At 37.8% G+C, this 14,439-nt stretch overlaps 1 protein-coding gene across 2 annotated transcripts in view; it reads right to left on the bottom strand.

Moving 5' to 3' along the window:
• Positions 1-3,939: 3,939 nt before the first annotated feature.
• The window catches only part of ZWINT (ZW10 interacting kinetochore protein), a 53,837-nt gene continuing 43,337 nt past the window's right edge, over positions 3,940-14,439 (bottom strand). The window contains exon 9 of one of the 2 annotated variants that reach the window (XM_086679473.1): positions 3,940-5,793. The gene's annotated coding sequence lies outside the window, so the exon portion shown is untranslated. The remainder of the gene's footprint in view (positions 5,794-14,439) is intronic. The other variant, XM_086679472.1, reaches the window with a different exon arrangement.

Below are 14,439 nucleotides of genomic sequence, written 5' to 3'. Positions count from 1 at the left end.
TTATCCCTATTTTAGAAATGTTCCTATTTTATCAATCAGCAGTATAACTGTTGAAGAGCTTAAACAATCTGTCCTGCTCTTGAGTAAAAGCATGTCAACAAGGGATCCGAACAAAGGACCATGCTAACATCTACGCTTGTAACCAGTTTCAAAGAGATTCCCCCAAAGAACAATAACCATGAAATTCTGTCTTCCAGAGCCACCTCTCTGTGCAGACCCATCCAGATTGCCTAGGTCAACTTTGTGAGAATGGAAAGGTCTCCAGCTCTGGAGACAGGCCACAGAAACTTGAGCAGACCAGCTTCATGTGGGATGAAAGTCTATGGCACTGACATCCCAGACCCAACTGCAGCCTTCTCTTCCTTTTGGGGGATCTCTGTTTGCAGGACCACTTTGTTTCAGACTTGTACATTCCACTACGTACCAAAGATCTCCCCCTAAGTTTACAAGGTGTCCGCAGAAAGTACCACTTTCCTCCTTTATCTTTGCTTCCCCACATTTATACTCTGTCTCTTCATAAACACAGTAATGCAGTTTCCCAGGCAGCTACGTGGGCTCATTCTACCAACTTCTCCTATCTTGCCCCATCCTTCCCATCTGCCGCCCAGCCAGGCCTAATCGTTTCTTCCCTAAGCTCCTCCAGGAGCCTTCTGATGCACTCTCTTTCCCCCACCCCCTGGAACTAGGACCCACACTGATTCCATGATAGCCCTTCTGGAACATGTGTCCAGTCCTCTGCATAAGACCTCTCCATGTGGATCATGGCTCTCACGAGATTCAAAGATGTGTGCTTACGGCACGGCACAGTTCAGATCGTCTTTCATTCTCTTTAGGGTCTCTCCCATCATCCCTGCAAACTCACTGTTTCCTCCCACTGTACACTAGATCCAAGTTTGGGGAAGATGTTACGTGTTTCACAACTTTGTGTTTTTTTGATCCATTTGCTCCTTCATCTGCCATGGTCCTTAGTCTCCTATACTCTAGACGTCAGCTTACTTACTTCTCTCTGCCGGTGGATCCTGAGTCTCTTGAGGTTAAACTAGCACCAAGCAGTTTGACATATGTGGTTACTTATCAAATATTTGAAGAGTCAAGAAAAGAAGAAAAAACAGTATTTACATCGAGCTTTCTATTATACCAAGTGTTTTCAATTTGCATAATTGGTACTTTGAAAGAGAGATTCAAGCAAAGTATCACTACAGTTCTGAAACAGAAACAAAGAGGCCAGAATAACATTCATGAGAGCGGTAGACAGTGACTTAACACCAAAGAAGAGTGAATTTTTAGTAGTGTGAGTGATATTCTAGGGCATAGGCAAAGGTCTTGTTAGGAAAGCATAGACTGTGGTCAGAAATACAAATCTAAATTCTATTTTACTGGGCATTTACACATTGTTTTGGGCAACAATGGTAGAAAGCTTAGGCCATGACATAAAACACTTTTAGAAACAAGTGATTGCTGAGGCTAGGACTTCCAACACTATGTTAAACAGCAGCGGTGAGAGTAGACATTCCTGTCGTGTTCCTGATCTCAGGGGGAAAGCTCTCAGTTTTTCCCCATGGAGGATGGAAAATCTATAACTAATTCTGAAAGCAATAGGGAGTTAGTAAAGATTACTTCTGATTTCTCTGAGACCTAATTAAATCTCTATTCAAGAGGATCATGGAAAGTTCTATGACTCAAAAATGAGATTTATCAATATCCAAACTCCCAATCTTATTTAAAAGAAAGAATATTTCAAATTATTACTATCACACAAATATATAAAACAGTTGTATGTTTACTTATTCCCACTAATAAATTATAAGCAAGCTGGATGAGAAAAGTATCTTAACTTTTTCTCCAAATCACAAAGTACCTTGTTATGTACAGAAAAGATAGCTAATAAATGCTTGCAGCATTAAACAGTCCTCAAACTATTGGCATTCAACAAAATATAGTTAACCCAGAAATGAACCTAAATCTAGTTTATTCCTCTTTTTAAATTTCTCAAGACACTCTGCAGTCATCTATATAATCATTGTAAAGATCAATTCTCACTCTTTAGAATTAAAAAAGAATGCATATGTGAGATATTTTTTCCCATGTTCAATTCTTAATACACTCAGTGCCTGGTAGTAAATGTTTGTTCAGGATCCGCCTCAAGTCAGACCTGTACTTACCAAACATCTCCATTCAGATTTACCTTATTATACCACATATGTAATCCATTTAAGAAGCTTTCAGTGTATTTATTATTGCACTAGACAATTCAAAGAGTTTTCTGTTGAAAGCACCAGCTTCCGTGTTATTTAGAAGATATTTCCTATACTGTCATATTCTGTTATTCCCGTAAGTATTTTTGTACTTGTTCTTCTTCTGCGCATTGTTGTTCCTCGCTGTTAGGAGGCTGAAGAAGGAGATATATACATTTGCATCACAGCTACACAGGAACTCGGTAGCTATTTTACAGTTAACATAATTCTTATATTTTCAAATCTTCTGTGTTCTTGGCTGTATTGGACACAGGATGATACAAGACAAGGGGACACAGAGTCTACAAAAGGCAAGACCGAATACGATCACTTGATATGATCCAAAACACTCAAATAGTTCTCCACGTGCAGATTATATGATCTTCCAGGGGGTCAGTGTTGCTTCGTTAACTGGCTTCCTTACATAATTGCCATCAACTAATTAAATTTAAAAAAATTTATTGAGCACCTTTTATTGTGCAAATTACTTTCCTGGGCATCCGGAGTGAGATCTGTTTTCAAACAGGGAGTGAATATACTCTCTCCTTTGTTTTAGCTACAATTATTTTCAAAAGATCACTATTATGTCTTTAAGTCTCTTTACATATTTTCACATTTTCTTGTGGCCAAAGCTTGGGTATTTGAGAAAGTCCAGCTTAGTTTGCTGAGGATGTAACAGGGCAAAAAAGTTGACAGGTGGACTTTTTCTTTTCCTGTCCAACCATCCACTGTGCCTCCAGCAGTTGTTAACGGGCCGACGAGTTGAGTGAAATTCCCAAGACACGTGGAGCATGTTGCCTAGTGCCGGGCGACATCACAGGAAGCCCATGAAGCTGTCCATACTCTCAGGGCGACTGCCATTACTTGTTACTACAATGGAGCACTTAATTCGGGGTTATGCATTACTTGAGTGAACTAGGTGCCGTTGGGACCCACATCCCCATGTTATAGATGCTATAATGCCCTCCCCTTTATAGATGGGAGTGTTCTGGAAGTAAACGTGTAAAGGGCAGGCTGCTAGACCTCAAGTTTCTAGCTTAGACTCCAGCTCTGTGCTCGGCTTCTGGTAACATACTTGCTTCTGAGTCTGGAGCCAGAAGAAAATGAGCTGGGGGTCCCACAGTGCCCAGATACCCTATTCACAGTACATCATGTGAGACACACACATACACACATGCACACACACACACACACACACACAAAATCTATTCTTTACCCACTCGAACATGAAATAGTTCAAGGAAAATCGAATCAAAGTATACTCTGTGTGATATAAGAGCTATTGTCAGAGAACAGCCTGGAGAGTTTGGGGAAGAGTGTAGTTTCCTTCCTGACCTGAATTCCAGCAGAACTATCTGGCAGCTGTAACAATATCCCTACGAGAAATACTGGATGTCTGCATGGCATTTAGTCTGAACTCAGTGAAAATGAAACTCCTGGAAAGACGTGTCTCTGTCGTGTGTCGAGGCCCAGCGGGTGACAGAGTCTGAAATGATCCGAACCGTTAGAAGAGCTTGCTGTGCTGAGGATTTCCGTACCGAGTTAACTTACTGCCGTTATCTGCTTCCTACGCTCATTTGCAGTAACCAGCTTTGACGGGGAGTTCTTACATTTAACACCAGGAAACATGCATCTGGAAGCCAGATTTCTTGTAGTTTTTATAGACATCAATAATACACTATTAGAAAGGAGAGAAGCCATTCAGTTTTAGTTGTACAATTGAGTCACAATATTTATTATGGATTTATTTTACGTGTATGTTTATGTATTGCTTCACAATGTTTATTATGGATTTATTGTGTGTATGTTTGTATATGTGTATGTACATGCGTGTACATATAACTTTAGTTTCAGATGGCCCCTCCAACCCATAATTCATAATTTTTCATTGGTCCTGAATTATAGTCAGTGAATTTTTTTCAATTTTTTTTTAACATTTATTCATTTTTGAGAGACAGAGAGAGAGCATGAGTGGGAAAGGGGCAGAGGGAGGGAGACACAGAATCCGAAGCGGGCTCCAGGCACCGAGCCATCAGCACAGAGCCGGACATGGGGCTTGAAGATCTCACGAGCCGTGAGATCACAACCTGAGCCAAAGTCGGACGCTCAACGACTGAGCCACCCGGGCGCCCAGATATAGTCAGTGAATTAAAAAAAAAAAAAAAAGATAGAGATTGCTATAAGTGACTGTAATATAGTTTATATATTGATAGGCTTCTGTTATCTGGTAATGAGTTCATCAGTAGCTGTGAATTTTCTATATAATGGAAAGCAAAATCTTTAATTGCCACTACAACAATTTAACTTTTTCAATGAAAAATACATTACAATAGATTCTTGGTGTTCTTAAGGGAAAAGATCCTGGTAACATTGTTAACCTTACATTTTGTTAAAACTTTGATAAGTAGTTAGCTGATCCAATGGGGTAAGGTATATTCTGAATCACTCTACACTTACCAACCCAAGAAAAACAAGGTGACACTGAGTTGTGTGTGGGACGAGTGGGCTTAATCTCTTGCTGTGCCTCCTCCTTGAAATATTAATCTTGCTTAGGTTTTGTGTTTCAGGGAAATGCCAAACACTTACATAGTATTAAGCTTCAAATTAAGCCTTGAATCATAAATTCCACATCTATTAAAACCAAAAGAATTACTCTGGCTGTTTCTCTTCTCTTTTCAATTATTTCTTATTTTTGAACCATGACCTACAAGTTTTAAGTTATGATGACATAACCTTTAAGTAAGTAAAATGTTGTTACTCTAAACACATTACAGACTGAAAATCGTCAGTTGGGCCATTTGTGAAAAATAAGGGCTGAGGAATACAGTACTCTACATACATCCTTAAAAATACAGCATGCTTTAAAGAAATTCAGTACAAGATAATCTGAGAGGCATGTGTATTACTTAAATTATGATGATCTAAAACAGTATTTCTGAGTATTCCATAAAGGAAAAAAATTAGTTTAAAAATGATTGGAAATACATCAACTAAGAGCTACCACTTTAAGTATGGTGATTAAAACTTCATAACATAGTTAATAAAAAATCTTTTAGAGTCAAGTACACATGAGTTCAAATTCAGATTTTAGTTCTCCCTTGCTGTATAACACAATATTTCAACATCTCTAACTCTCAGTTTCTTCACGTAAAAATGAAGATATAATTGTACTTTCAACGTAAGAGAGATTGGGAAGTGTTAGAGAGAGCTTCATGAATTATCAACAACCTCAGCACTCCAATATCTGCTTACAAAATCATCTGTGTATACCAGATTATGGTAGTTTTAGAGGAAATTATTAAGTAGTAGTAGAGAAGGGATCTAACTTTGTTAATCTTGATGTCTGACCAAGGAAGTAAAATAATATACAAAATACCAGGGTGCCTGGGTGGCTCAGTCATTTAAGCGTCTGACTTCAGCTCAGGTCATGATCTCACGGTCCATGGGTTCGAGCCCCGCGTCCGGGCTCTGTGCTGACAGCTCAGAGCCTGGAGCCTGCTTCGGATTCTGAGTCTCCCCCTCTCTCTCTGTCTCTCCCCCGTTCATGCTCTGTCTCTGTCTCAAAAATAAATAAATAGTAAAAAAAAATTTTTTAATAATAATAATATACAAAATATAACCTACCATATGCTTAGAAAATACATGTGAATAAAATAATGAAAACTTAGCATATGTCATTCTACACGACTGCCATATTCTCCTTTTTTTTGGGCACAGTAACTTATTTATAAATTGGTAAGACCCATTGGGCACCTGGGTGGCTCAGTAAGTTAAGCCTCCATCTTTGGCTCAGGTCATGATCTCACAGTTCATGAGTTCGAGCCCCGCATCAGGCTCTGTGCTGACAGTTCAGAGCCTGGAGCCTGCTTTGGATTCTGTCTCCCTCTCTCTCTCTCTCTCTCTCTCTCTCTCTCTGCCCCTCACCCATTCATGCTCTGTCTCTATCTCTCAAAATTAAACTTAAATTAAATATACATATATGCAAAATATATATGTGTGTGTGTGTGTGTGTGTGTGTGTGTGTGTGTGTGTGTGTATGTAAGACCCTTAGTTCTCAGACCAAAGATATATTAAGAGAGAATTCAACAAAAGAAAAGGAACAGGACTATAAGATTTTCCTATAATCCCTTATTTTTTTAATTGTAAATTATTTAATTTGTTTAATATTTTTTGTATAATTGACATATAAAATAATATTACTTTCAGGTATAAAACATAATAATTCAAAAAAACCCACGATGATTCAATTTTTATATATATTGCTAAATGATTGCCACAATAATTCTAGTTAACATCCCTCACCAACATAGCTACAAATTGTTTTAAATATCTTTTTAAATATATTTAAATATCGATTCTCTTAGCAACTTTCAAACATGCAATAAAGCACTATTAACTATAGTCACCATGCATACATTACACATACATTATGTTACATCCCCATGACTTATTCATTTTATAACTAGAAGTGTGAGCCTTCTCACCCCTTTCACTCATTTTGCCCAACCCCATGACCTGCCTCTGGCAATCACCCAGTCTGTTCTTTGTATCTATGAACTTGTTTTTCCTTTGTTTTTAAAACTGCACATATAATGAGACCATACAGTATTTGTCTTTCTCTGTCTGACTTATTTCACTTTGCCTAATGAGCTCAAGGTCCATCCACGTGGTCACAAATGGCAAGATTTCTTTCCTTTTCATAGCTATATAGTATTTCATTGTGTCTCATTTACACACACACACACACACACACACACACACACACACATTCAGTTGTTTCCACATCTTGGTTATTGTAAATAATGCTGCGTTGAACATGGGGATGCACATTATTTTTTAGAATTCATTGTCTTCTTTTCCTTCAGGTAAATACACAGAAATGCAATTGCTGGGCCATGTGTTAATTCTAGTTTTAATTTTTGAGGAACCTCCCTACTGTCTTCCAGAGAGGCTGCACCAGTTTGCATTCCCACCAACATTGTCAAAGGTTCCCTTTTCTCCACATCCTCACCAGCACTTGTCATTTCTTGTCTTTTTGATAATAACCATTCTACCAGGGATGAGGTGATATCTCATGGTGGTTTTAGTTTGCATTTCCCTGATGATTAGTGATGTTGAGCACTTTTTCATATACCTGTTGACCATTTTTATGTTTTCTTTTACTTTTTTTTTTTTTGCTATTGAGTTATATGAGTTCTTTATGTATTTTACATACTAATCCTTTAAGATATCTATAATTTGCAAATATCTTCTCCAATTCCAAAGTTGCCTTTTCATTTTGTTGATGGTTTCCTTTGCTGTGCAGAAGCTTTTTACTTTGATGTAGTCCCACTTGTTTATTTTTGTTTCCGTGCCAAATAAAAAAAAAAAAAAATCATCACCAAGATGGATATCACAGAACTTTTTCCCTATGTTTTAATCCAAGAATTTTATAGTTTCAGGGGTACACTCAAGTCTTTAATCCATTCTGATCCGATTTTTGATTATGCCGTAAGACATAAATTAATTGACCATATAGGCATGGGTTTATTTCTAGACTCTCTATTCTGTTCCATTGGTCCATGTGTCCATTTTTATGCCAGCACCATACTGTCTTTTATTACTATACCTTTCTAATGTAGTTTGAAATCAAGGAGCATGATGCCTCCAGCATGTTCTCCTTTCTCAAGATAACTTTGGCGATTTGGAGTCTTTTGTGGTCTTACTATCTCTTCTGGAGAGAATTCTTGAATCCCATCTGTCTGTTATTAATCACGATAGCTAATGAAGGCAATCTGTGTCGCAAAGTAAGAATCTCAAACATCCCTGTCATGTAAAATTTTATCAACAATTTTTGCATCCATCCTCATCTGCCAACAAGCGAAAGTAAAATACAATAATATATATTAATGATGAAGAAATAGGAGACCAGGTATTATTTTTAGTAGTATCCTTATAAGTGTGCAGAATCCATAAAAATTCTCCTAAATAAAAAATAAAAATCACAAGAACCTCTAGGGTCATCCTCTGATCCCTTTCTTGGCTTCACTCTAGATGCTGCTGCCGGACCATCAATGACCACAAAACACTGAAAGAAGATGGGGATGTGAGGCAAGGTCTTAACACCCAGCCAAGCCCATCCAAGCTGGTATTACTATCTATTTAACATGCAAGGTATTGCTGTGGTGATGTTAAAAATAATCATTTTTAAGTGAAAGTAGCTAGAGTTTTGCTTTCATTAAACTCATAAAATGGAAAAGATAAGATTTATCATCAGTAAGGGATTATGTAAAATACTGAATCCTTTTTTGATTCATAGACAGGTACCTGAATGAGTGTCTGACTATTTGGCACTGGGGCGTAAAGGGTGTCCTGAGAAGCTGTCAGAATTTGAAGTGGACTGAACACGTTTAGTATAGATTGTGACATTCTAGAAAAGACAGCAATTTATTCCACATAAAAAGACACAGATGTGTGAAGTAGAGAGAAAAGGAGGATGCTGATGAAGATGATGGAAATGATATTAGAATCTATATTGCATTATTTCAACAAATTTATTTATTTATTTATTTAAATTTTTTTTTTTGATTTTTTTTTTTTTTTTTTGAGAAAGAGAGGCAGAGCATGAGCAGAGGAAGGGCAGAGAGAGAGAGAGAGAGAGAGAGAGAGAGAGAGAGAGAGAGGATCCAAAGCAGGCTCTGCGCTGACAGCAGCAAGGCCAATGTGGGGCTCAAACTCACAAACCACGAGATCGTGACCTGAGCCGAAGTCAGACGCTTAACTGACTGAGCCACCCAGATGCCCCTCACCAAATTTATGATGCAGGTATTGATAGCTATTCCCATTGGACTGCTTAAGGACCTATGTCTCAGAGAGGCTGAGTTTTGCCCAATGGAACTGGTCAAATCTAAAAATTCTAAAATCTACCCTTGTAACACTGGCTGGAAGAAGAGTTTCAGTATTTCTATGACAGACAAAAACTACTGGGAAATAAAACTCATATATCCATATATCTTTTTAAAATGTTTATTTATTTTTGAGAGAGAGAGAGAGAGAGAGAGAGCGTGTGCACACAAGTGGGGGAGAGGCAGAGAGAGAGGAGAACACCGAATCCAAAGCAGGCTCCAGGCTCTGAGCTGTCAGCATTGATAGTATGACACAGGGCTTGAATGCATGAACCATGAGATCACGACCTGAGCTGAAATCGGGAGTCAGATGCTTAACCAACTGGGCCACCCTGGCACCCCTCCATATATCTTTATGAACTCTGTATTTAACAATGCATATTTGAAAAGAGTATCTGATACAAATGAAAGACATTCCATGCTCATGGATTAGAAGAACGCATATTGTTAAAATTTCCACACCACCTAAAGCAATCTACAGATTTAATACAATCCCTGTCAACATACCAACAATATTTTTCACAGAACTAGGACAAATAATCCTAAAATTTGTCTGGAACCACAAAAGACCCTGAGTAGCCAAAGCAATCTTGAGAAAGGAGAACACAACTGGAAAGTATCACGATCCCAGATTTCAAGTTACATTACAAGGCTGTAGTAATCAAAACAGTGTGGTACTGGCCAAAAAATAGACACACAGATCAACAGAACAGAACACAGAGCCCAGAAATACCCACACTTAGATGATCAATTCATCTATAATAAAGGAGGTAAGAATATACAATGATGAAAAAGCAGTCTCTTCAATAAACAGTGCTGGGAAAACTGGGAAGCTACATGCAAAATAATGAAACTGCACCACTTTCCAACACCACATATAAAAAAAAAACACACAAAAACCAAAAATAAACAAAAAAAAACCTCAAAATAAATTAAAGACCTAAATGTGAGACCTGAAACCATAAAACTCCTAGAAGAAAGCATAGGTAGTAATCTCTCTGACATCAGCGGTAGAAACATTTTTCTAGGTATGTCTCTTTAGGCAAGGGAAACAGAAGCAAAATTAAACTACTGGGACCAGAACAAAATTAAAAACTTTGCACAGCAAAGAAACCATCAACAAAACAAAAAAGCAACATACTGAATGGGAGAAGGTATTTATAAATGATGTATCTGATAAGAAGTTAATATGCAAAATATATAAAGAATTTGTACAACTCAACACCAAAAAGCTCAAATAATCCAATTAAAAAATGGGCAGAATAGACATTTTTCCAAAGAAGACCTACAGATGGCCACTAGACACATGAAAAGATGCTCAACATCACTTATCACCAGGGGAATGTAAATTAAAACCACAATGAGATACCACCTCACACCTGTCAGAATGATGAAAATCAACAACATAAGAAACAATAGGCGTTGGCGAGGATGTGGAGAAAGGGAAACCCTCTTATACTGTTGGTGGGAATGCAAACTGTGCAGCCAGTGTGGAGAACAGTATGGAGGTTTGTCCAAAAAGTTAAAAATAGAACTACCCTATGACCCACTATTTCCACTATTGGGAATGTACTCAAAGAAAATGAAAACAGTAATTTGAAAAGATATATGCACCTCTATGTTTATTGCAGCTTTATTTACAGCAGCCAAATTATGCAAGCAACCCAAGTATCTATCCATGGAGGAATGGATAAAGGAGATGTGGTACACACACACACACACACACACACACACACACTGGAATATTACTCAGCCATAAAAAGAATGAAATCTTGTCATTTGCAACAACATGGAGGGAGCTGGAGAGTGTAATTTTAACTGAAGAAAATCAGTCAGAGGAAGACAAATACCATATAATTTCACTCATATGTGGAATTTGAGGAAAAAAACACAAGGAACAAACAAAGGGGAAAAAAGACAAATGAAAAGACTCTTAAATATAGAGAGCAAACCGATGGTTACCAGAAAGTGTGGCGGGGGTGGGGAGGGGGGTGATGGATTAAATAGGTGATGGATTAAAGAGGGCACTTGTTGTGATAAGTACTGAGCAATGTATAGAAGTGTTGAATCACCACATCATACCCTTGAAACTAATATAACACTGTATGTTAATTATACTTAAAGAAAAAAAGAAAAAAACATAAAAAATGAAAAATCAAAAAAGAAGAGATCAACTGATAATATCAGAATTAATTAATTAATGTGCTTATTTGCCAGCTGACAGGTCACTTTTTCATTTAAATTTCTTACTTCAATAGACTTTTTCTCACCCTCTGAAATATAGAGTAGCTAAGGTAAGTCATTTTGCCACCTGAAGTCACTTTCAACCAGTTCCTAAGCAACTGAACATTTAGGGGCCATGCCTGCTTTATGCCTGTTATTTCAGTCCCTACAGGTAAACTATTAACATATAGTGGAAATTACATAGTTTTGGCACTTAGGGAGAGCTGGGTCTGAATCCTGGTTGAGACCGTCACTATGTTGTGACTTAGAACAGGTAATCTGTCAAGATGAGGCAGGGTGAATGCAAAGTGTGGTACATCCACAATGCACGTCTGGCATTTTTACTACTAAATAGACTCAGTTTTTCTGTCTGACATTCTAACTCCCAGTGAGATAACTCCTGCTTGTAGCCTCACCGCAGTTACTTGGAATCCTTCCTTCTCCGTAACTCTTCTCCAACTGATTCTGTGGGAAGCTGGACTGTGGCTTCATGCTATATGTGTACTTCCCACCAAGGACCATGGAAGACTGTGATGGCTGTTGGTCACCTGAACAACGTCTACCATGATGTTAACCTGAAGCTTCATGGATATGGCATGTTGTTTGATATACAAGAGTCTTATTTTCCTCATCTCTACACAGGAACAATACTATGAACTCAATGGGTTGTTTTAATTAAATGTCTATCACCAAACATTTATCACAATGTCTGACACATAGAGACTATTCAGAATACAATAGCTAGAGTTATAACTGTCTTTAGTATTATACATGAATGGATATTGTAACATTCCTAAACCACGTTCAGGCCCCTCATGTCCCTTTTTTCTCAAGCCTTAGATGATTAACTGCCGTAATAGAGGGAAATTCCACATTTCAGTAATTTTCCGTGGGCCCTGACTCCACTTGGTTTTGCTTCTTTTTCTTGTTATTCATTTATATTTGTGCAACGTCAGACTGTAGCTAATTTAAATAAAGCAATGTATCCTGTACATTTGGGATTGCTCTATAATTCTCATGGTAGAAAAGAGACTTAGAATATGGTGCCCAGTACAGTGAGACTTTGCCCCACCATAAGCCATCTGAATTTGTTAAAAATAATTTAACTCTAAGGGATACCTTAGATCTTCCAATGTAAATCAACCCTCTTTTATTTTTATTTATTTATTTATTTATTTATTTTAAATATAATTTATTGTCAGATTGGCTAACATACAACCCTCTTTTAACGTTAAATTATAGGAAAGGCTCAGAATAGTCTATTCATGAAATTCTTATATTTCACCTTCATATATTCTCAAAATCTCTGATTCTTTTGTAGCTGACTGAACTCAGTCCCTGGAATTCTGAAGAAGCGCTGCTCTGAGAAAACACAGGGAAGAAGTGAAACCTATCCATACATATGGTTCTTTGATTGGGTGTATGATAAAACGTCTGGATTATTTTAGCATTTGTTCCACAAAGTCCTAGATGTGGAGGCAGTGGGGTAGAGTCTTCGATCCCTTCTATGTCTCCCTTTGTCAGAATGCTTGATCTAGAGCCCTGATGATCTGCTGTCCACTCTTTCCCCCAATTCATGCTACACTGACAATGAAGAGTCCAGAATGCAATGCCTGAGTTCTAATCCTTTCTGAGGGCATATTTTTTATGACTAAATGTTTTAGCTCTAATTAGCTTACCTAATGTCTGTCACTGCAAGTAGGAAATAAAATGATGAAATTCGAATCTAAAATGTAAAGTGATGGAGATAATTGTTTAACGTATATATTTAGGTCTTGTTGCCATAGCTGAATGAACTAAGTCATATTGTACCAAATGAATGTGATTTGAAGACCTAAGCAATGATTCTTAACTCTCACCAGTTAATTAGGACCATGTTAAGTATAATAAGCCCCACTACTAACTGGGATTTAATGTCCAGACACATAGACTTCAGAGTCTTTGGATTCAACAGGCACCGCCTACAAGCAGGCTAGCTCCGTACAAATCCACCCCGCGACCCAGCTGCTCGACGCAGTTGTGTTTTAGGTCATTCAAATTATTTTATTATTTATTAAGAAAAATCGACCTAATACAAAAACTGCTATGTCTTTTAATCTTTGCTCCCATCCCATGATCACCAGTCATATGCTCTCAAGGGAACGTGGCCACGTGAACTGAACTGTAAATCGCATTTACACCATTGCCACTTGGATGGTATCACTGTAACTAATAAAGCATTCTCTGTACGTTGTCAAGATTACCCTAAAATATTTTAATGTTAAGTAACGGTAAGTTTATGGAGCATATTCTTATATTTTTAGATACATTTTTTTTCAATAAAGTATCCATATTACTTAATTACACAGGTAGCATAATTCCTCCTGCTATGGACTAAATCTTCCTTGCGAAGAGAGGTGATGAAGTCCTAACCTCCACTACCTCAGAATGTGACTTTATTTGGAAATAGGGTCTTTATGGAGGTAATCAAATTTTAAAATAAGGTCATTAGGGTGGGCCCTAAGCCAATATGATCGGGCCCCTATGAAAAGGAACAACTTGGATACAGATATGGTACATACAGAGGGAAGATGATGAAGAGACACAGGGAGAAAACCATATGAAGGCGGATGCAGGGACTGGGGCTATGTTGCCACAAACCGATGAACGTCTGGGGCTGCCAGAAGCTGGAAGACACAACCCCGTGGGGTCTGGATGGAGTAGAGCCCTATCAACACCTTGATTTCATACCTCTGGCCTCCCAAATCGTGAGGCAGCAAGTTTCTGTTGTTGTGAGCCACCCAATTTGTGATAGTTTGTTACTGCTGTCACAGGAATCATACATCTTTCTTCCTTCACTTATTAATTTTATTGTGTAACACTTTGGTAATGAGTCTATTCCTTTACAATTAGAGCCAATTAAGACTTATGAATTCCCTTTCTAAGTGCAAGGTTATGTTCTAAATGTTTTGCATATACAAACTCATTTAATACCCACAACAATCCTTTGAAGTAAATGCCATTATTTTGCCTTTTCCAGACGGGGAGGCAGAGTCACACAAAGGTCAAACAATAGGCTCAAAGAAACACAAAACTTTCTTGGATACGTTACGTGTGTT

This window comes from Puma concolor, chromosome D2, assembly GCF_028749965.1.
Source record: "Puma concolor isolate L17-30 chromosome D2, mPumCon1.1.hap2, whole genome shotgun sequence".
NCBI lineage: Eukaryota > Metazoa > Chordata > Mammalia > Carnivora > Felidae > Puma > Puma concolor.
This window is presented reverse-complemented; position numbering and strand designations above follow the sequence as displayed.